A 7,179-nucleotide genomic window follows, 5' to 3' on the forward strand; every position below is an offset into this window, starting at 1 on the left:
GAGGAAACCATTAACCTGTCCACAGGAGACTGGAGATGTATAGAGGAAACCATTAACCTGTCCACAGGAGACTGGAGATGTATAGAGGAAACCATTAACCTGTCCACAGGAGACTGGGGCTGTATAGAGGAAACCATTAACCTGTCCACAGGAGACTGGAGATGTATAGAGGAAACCATTAACCTGTCCACAGGAGACTGGAGCTGTATAGAGGAAACCATTAACCTGTCCACTGGAGACTCGAGCTGTATAGAGGAAACCATTAACCTGTCCACTGGAGACTCGAGCTGTATAGAGGAAACCATTAACCTGTCCACTGGAGACTGGAACTGTATAGAGGAAACCATTAACCTGTCCACTGGAGACTGGAGCTGTATATAGGAAACCATCCAGTCTTCTGTTCATTAAAGTGACTATGCATAGATGACAACAGAGAGTAGTAGCAGCAGTGTAAAAAGAGGGTGGGGGGGGGGGGGGCAATGCAAATAGTCTGGATAGCCATTTGATTAGGTGTTCAGGACTCTTAAGGCTTGGAGGTAAAAGCTGTGTAGAAGCCTCTTGGACCTAGACTTGGTGCTCCAGCACCGCTTGCTGTACGGTAGCAGAGAGAACAGTCTATGACTAGGGTGGCTGGAGTCTTTGACAATTTTTAGGGCCTTTCTGGTATAGAGGTCCTGGATGGCAGGAAGCTTGGCCCCAGTGATGTACTGGGCTGTAAGCATTACCCTCTGTAATGCCTTGTGGTCGGATGCCACGCAGTAGCCATACCGGGCAGTAATGCAACCCGTCAGAATGCTCTCGATGGTGCAGCTGTAGAACCTTTTGAGGATCTGAGGACCCATGCCGAATCTTTTCAGTCTCCTGAGGGGGAATAGGTGTTTTCGTGCCCTCTTCATGACTGTCTTGGTGTGCTTGGACCACGTGAGTTTGTTGGTGATGTGGACACCAAGGAACTTGAAGCTCTCAACCTGCTCCACTACAGCCCCGTCGATGAGAATTGGGGCATGCTCATCCACCTTTTCCTGTAGTCCACAATCATCTCCTTTCTTTTAATTCTCCCAATACAATCAAGGTCTTAAGTTTTATGGGGATATAATGGTTCATTTAAAAGGTCAGTTTTAGTGCTTACTGTTTTTCTTGATAACAGGTAATTGTTGAAAGGGAGAGAAAGGAACATTGTCCTAATGATCAGTACGTGCGGAGAGAGGGGTAGCTTTATCCCCTGGGCTGTAACAGGGACCAGACAGGGAGATCTGAAATGCTGCGTGTGTGTGTGTGTGTGTGTGTGTGTGTGTGTGTGTGTGTGTGTGTGTGTGTGTGTGTGTGTGTGTGTGTGTGTGTGTGTGTGTGTGTGTGTGTGTGCGTGCGTGCGTGCGTGCGTGCGTGCGTGCGTGCGTGCATGTGGTAATAAATACTATTGCAGATTAGATGCACTGGGTGTAGATGTCCCAGCTTGTCTCAGTCTCAAATCCATATGGCTTGTATAATTCAATGAAGAATGGGAAGTGTTCCGTAACTGTGTTAGGAGTGGCTAACGTACCCAGGAGATAGGAGGGGAGAGGAGGACAGGTTAGCAGGCCTCTCCACCACACCCACACACACAAACAAAGAGAGAGCGATAGACACATACAGAGAGAGTAACACACACAAACATACACACAAACTCATGCGAAACACTTTCACTTGCACATATGTTACCATCGTATCATTTTCTATCTTACCATCCTCTATCCTACCATCCTATATCCTACCATCCTCTATCCTACCCCCCCTATCCTATCCTATCCTACCCTCCCCTATCCTACCATCCTCTGTCCTGTCCTACCATCCCCTATCCTACCCTCCCCTATCTTACCATCCTCTATCACACCCTCCCCTATCCTACCATACTCTATCCTACCCTCCCCTATCCTATCCTATCCTACCCTCCCCTATCCTACCAGCCTCTATCCTATCCTACCCTCCCCTATCCTACCATCCTCTATCCTATCCTAACCTCCCCTATCCTATCAGCCTCTATCCTATCCTACCTTCCTCTATCCTACAATCCCCTATCCTACCTTCCTCTATCCTACAATCCCCTATCCTACCTTCCCCTATCCTACCTTCCCCTATCCTACCATCCCCTATCCTACCTTCCCCTATCCTACCTTCCCCTATCCTACCATACTCTATCCTACCCTCCCCTATCCTATCCTATCCTATCCTACCCTCCCCTATCCTACCAGCCTCTATCCTATCCTACCCTCCCCTATCCTACCATCCTCTATCCTATCCTAACCTCCCCTATCCTATCAGCCTCTATCCTATCCTACCTTCCTCTATCCTACAATCCCCTATCCTACCTTCCTCTATCCTACAATCCCCTATCCTACCTTCCCCTATCCTACCTTCCCCTATCCTACCATCCCCTATCCTACCATCCCCTATCCTACCTTCCCCTATCCTACCATCCTCTATAATACCATCCTCTATCCTACCCCCCTATCCTACCATCCTCTATCCTACCATCCCCTATCCTACCTTCCCCTATCCTACAATCCTCTATCCTACCTTCCCCTATCCTACCTTCCCCTATCCTACCATCCTCTATAATACCATCCTCTATCCTACCCCCCTATCCTACAATCCTCTATCCTACCATCCCCTATCCTACCTTCCCCTATCCTATCAGCCTCTATCCTATCCTACCATCCCCTATCCTACCATCCCCTATCCTAACTTCCCCTATCCTATCAGCCTCTATCCTATCCTACCATCCCCTATCCTACCATCCCCTATCCTACCATCCCCTATCCTACCTTCCCCTATCCTATCAGCCTCTATCCTATCCTACCATCCTCTATCCTACCCTCCCCTATCCTACCTTCCCCTATCCTACCTTCCCCTATCCTACCTTCCCCTATCCTACCTTCCCCTATCCTACCTTCCTCTATCCTACCATCCCCTATCCTACCTTCCCCTATCCTACCTTCCTCTATCCTGCTATCCCCTATCCTACCTTCCCCCATCCTACCTTCCCCTATCCTACAATCCTCTATCCTACCATCCTCTATCCTACCATCCCCTATCCTACCTTCCCCTATCCTACCTTCCCCTATCCTACCTTCCCCTATCCTACCTTCCCCTATCCTACAATCCCCTATCCTACCTTCCCCTATCCTACCATCCCCTATCCTACCTTCCCCTATCCTACCCCCCTATCCTACCTTCCCCTATCCTACCCCCCTATCCTACCTTCCCCTATCCTACCTTCCCCTATCCTACCTTCCCCTATCCTACAATCCCCTATCCTACCTTCCCCTATCCTACCTTCCCTATCCTACAATCCTCTATCCTACCATCCTCTATCCTACCATCCCCTATCCTACCTTCCCTTATCCTACCTTCCCCTATCCTACCTTCCCCTATCCTACCTTCCCCTATCCTACCTTCCCCTATCCTACCTTCCCCTATCCTACAATCCCCTATCCTACCTTCCCCTATCCTACCTTCCCCTATCCTACCTTCCCCTATCCTACAATCCCCTATCCTACCTTCCCCTATCCTACAATCCCCTATTCTACCTTCCCCTATCCTACCATCCCCTATCCTACCTTCCCCTATCCTACCCCCCTATCCTACCTTCCCCTATCCTACCCCCCTATCCTACCTTCCCCTATCCTACAATCCCCTATCCTACCTTCCCCTATCCTACCTTCCCCTATCCTACCCCCCTATCCTACCTTCCCCTATCCTACCCCCCTATCCTACCTTCCTCTATCCTACCTTCCCCAATCCTACCCCCCTATCCTACCTTCCCCTATCCTACAATCCCCTATCCTACCCCCCTATCCTACCTTCCCCTATCCTACAATCCCCTATCCTACCTTCCCCTATCCTACCCCCCTATCCTACCATCCCCTATCCTACCTTCCCCTATCCTACCCCCCTATCCTACCTTCCCCTATCCTACCCCCCTATCCTACCTTCCCCTATCCTACAATCCCCTATCCTACCCCCCTATCCTACCTTCCCCTATCCTACAATCCCCTATCCTACCTTCCCCTATCCTACCCCCCTATCCTACCATCCCCTATCCTACCTTCCCCTATCCTACCCCCCTATCCTACCTTCCCCTATCCTACCCCCCTATCCTACCTTCCCCTATCCTACCCCCCTATCCTACCTTCCCCTATCCTACCCCCCTATCCTACCTTCCCCTATCCTACCCTATTTTACTTTATTCAATCTTATCCTACCCTGTAATCCCATATTCTATCATATCCTCCCCTATCCTATTCTATACTATTCTATCCTATTATATTATATTATATTCTGTTTTACCATATCATATCCTATTATATTACATCCTATACTATTCTATCCTATTATATCCTATCATATTCTATCCAATCATATTCTATCCTATTCTGTTCTATTATATTATATTCTATCCTGTTCTAACATATCCTATCCTATTATATCCTGTCCTATCCTATCATATCCCATCCTATCTTGTCCTATCATATCCGATCCTATTATATCCTATTCTATCCTATCCTATTATATCCTATCCCATCCTTCCATGTCCTATCATATCCTATCCTATCCTATTATATCATATCCTATTCTATCCTGTTCTATCCTGTCATATCATATCCTATCCTATTATATCATATCCTATTCTATTCTATTGTATCCTGTCATATCATATCCTATCCTATTATATCATATCCTATTCTATTCTATTGTATCGTATTCTATTCTATTCTATTGTATCCTATTCTATCCTGTCCTATCATATTCTATCCTATCCCATTCTATCCTATCATATCCTATCCTCCCCTATCCTATCCTTTTCTATCCTCCCATATCCTATTCTATTCTATCCTATTATATTATATTATGTCCGGTTCTATCATGTCCTATCCTATTATATCCTATTCTATCATATTCTATCCTATCCCATCCTATCGTATTCTATCCTATCCTACCCTATCCTACCCTATCTATCATATAATATCCTATCATACCCTGTACAATCCTACCTTACCCTATCCTATCCTACCCTATCCTACTCTATCCTACCCTATCTATCATATAATATCCTATCATACCCTATCCAATCCTACCTTACCCTATCCTATCCTACCCTATCCTACCCTATCCTACCCTATCTATCATGTAATATCCTATCATACCCTATACAATCCTACCTTACCCTATCCTATCCTACCCTATCCTACCCTATCCTACCCTATCTATCATATACTATCCTATCATACCCTATACAATCCTACCTTACCCTATCCTATCCTACCCCATCCTACCCTATCATATCTTATCTATCATATAATATCCTATCATACCCTGTACAATCCTACCTTACCCTATCCTATCCTACCCTATATATCATGTAATATCCTATCATACCCTATACAATCCTACCTTACCATATCCTATCCTACCCTATCCTATGCTCCTATCGAAACCGATTCAATAACCACAATGGATATATGTCTGTGGAGCTGTTAGCTGTGACATATGTCTGTCATGTTTACCATGTACAATTGAAGTCAGAAGTTTACATACACCTTAGGCAAATACATTTAAACTCCGTTTTTCACAATTCCTGACATTTAATCAGAGTAAAGATTCCTTGTCTTAGTTCAGTTAGGATCACCACTTAGTTTTAAGAAAGTGAAATGTTAGAATAGTAGTAGAGAGAATTATTTATTTCAGCTTTTATTTCTTCCATCACAGTCCCAGTAGGTCAGAAGTTTACATATACTCAATTAGTATTTGGTAGCATTGCCTTAAAAAAATTACTTGGGTCAAACGTTTCGGGTAGCCTTCCACAATCTTCCCACAATAAGTTGTGGGACAGAGCTGACAGAGCTGGTGTAACTGAGTCAGGTTTATAGGCCTCCTTGCTCACACACGCTTTTTCAGCTCTGCCCACAAATTTTCAAAAGTCAGGGCTTTGTGATGGCCAATACAATACCTTGACTTTGTTGTCCTTAAGCCATTTTGCCACAACTTTGGAAGTATGCTTGGGGTCATTGTCCATTTGGAAGACCCATTTGTGACCAAGCTTTAACTTCCTGACTGATGTCTTGAGAGGTTGCTTCAATGTATCCACATGATTTTCCATCCTCATGAAGCCATCTAATTTGTGAAGTACCCACTGTATATGGTGCGTAGAAATCCGAAGAGGGTAGCAAGCAGAGATAGGTGGGATGGGCTGAGAGAAGCTGTCACGTTGGTATGAAGGGATCTGTCAGAGACGTGTGGCAGGGAAGTCAGGCGCAGGAGACTCAAACGGAGTGTAAAATGGAGTCTTTTAATAAATGTCCAAGTAACATGCTCCATAACACTAATAAGAAAATGAATATAAACAAATATGGGTACAAAGACCCATCGCGCAACTATACACATAAACACTACACTGACAATAAACAATCTCTGACAAAGACATGAGGGGAAACAGAGGGTTAAATACACGAGAGGTTTTGGGATTGATGGGATTGAAAACAGGTGTGTGGGAAGACAAGAAAAAAACAATGGAAAATGAAAAATGGATCGATGATGGCTAGAAGACCGGTGGCGTCGACCGCCAAGCACCGCCCGGCGGTCGACGCCACCTTGGCTTAATAAAAAAAAACTATTACGCATTCCTGCGCCTGTCCACCTAACAAGGAGAGGCAACGACTTCGGCAGAAGAAGTCGTGACAGGATCGGTGGACAGGCGCAGGAATGCGTAATAGTTTTTTAAAATTAAGCCACAAATTACGGCGTGCCGTGTGTAGGCACGGCGATGAAGACCAAACAAACACGTCACAAAAACACAGGGTTGAAAGCCAAACAAAAGAGTGAGGAATAAATAACACACACAATGATTAACACCTGTTAGTGATCCCTTCCCGCTCCACGCCCGTTAGCAGGATCGATTTGACAACATCCAGTGAAATTGCACAGTGCCAAATTCAAACTACAGAAATATCAATATTCAAGATAACCAAAAATATAAGTGTAATACATCAAAATAAAACTTAACAGACGGGACGAGACCCGTAATCATCTGCAAAATCCACAATGGCACAAAAGCCAAAACACACAGCACAGGTACCCATCCGCACCAACGGACATAATGGGCATAATAATAATAATAATAATAATAATAATAATAATAATAAT

The sequence above is a fragment of the Salvelinus fontinalis genome, chromosome 25 (genome assembly GCF_029448725.1).
Source record: "Salvelinus fontinalis isolate EN_2023a chromosome 25, ASM2944872v1, whole genome shotgun sequence".
Lineage (NCBI taxonomy): Eukaryota > Metazoa > Chordata > Actinopteri > Salmoniformes > Salmonidae > Salvelinus > Salvelinus fontinalis.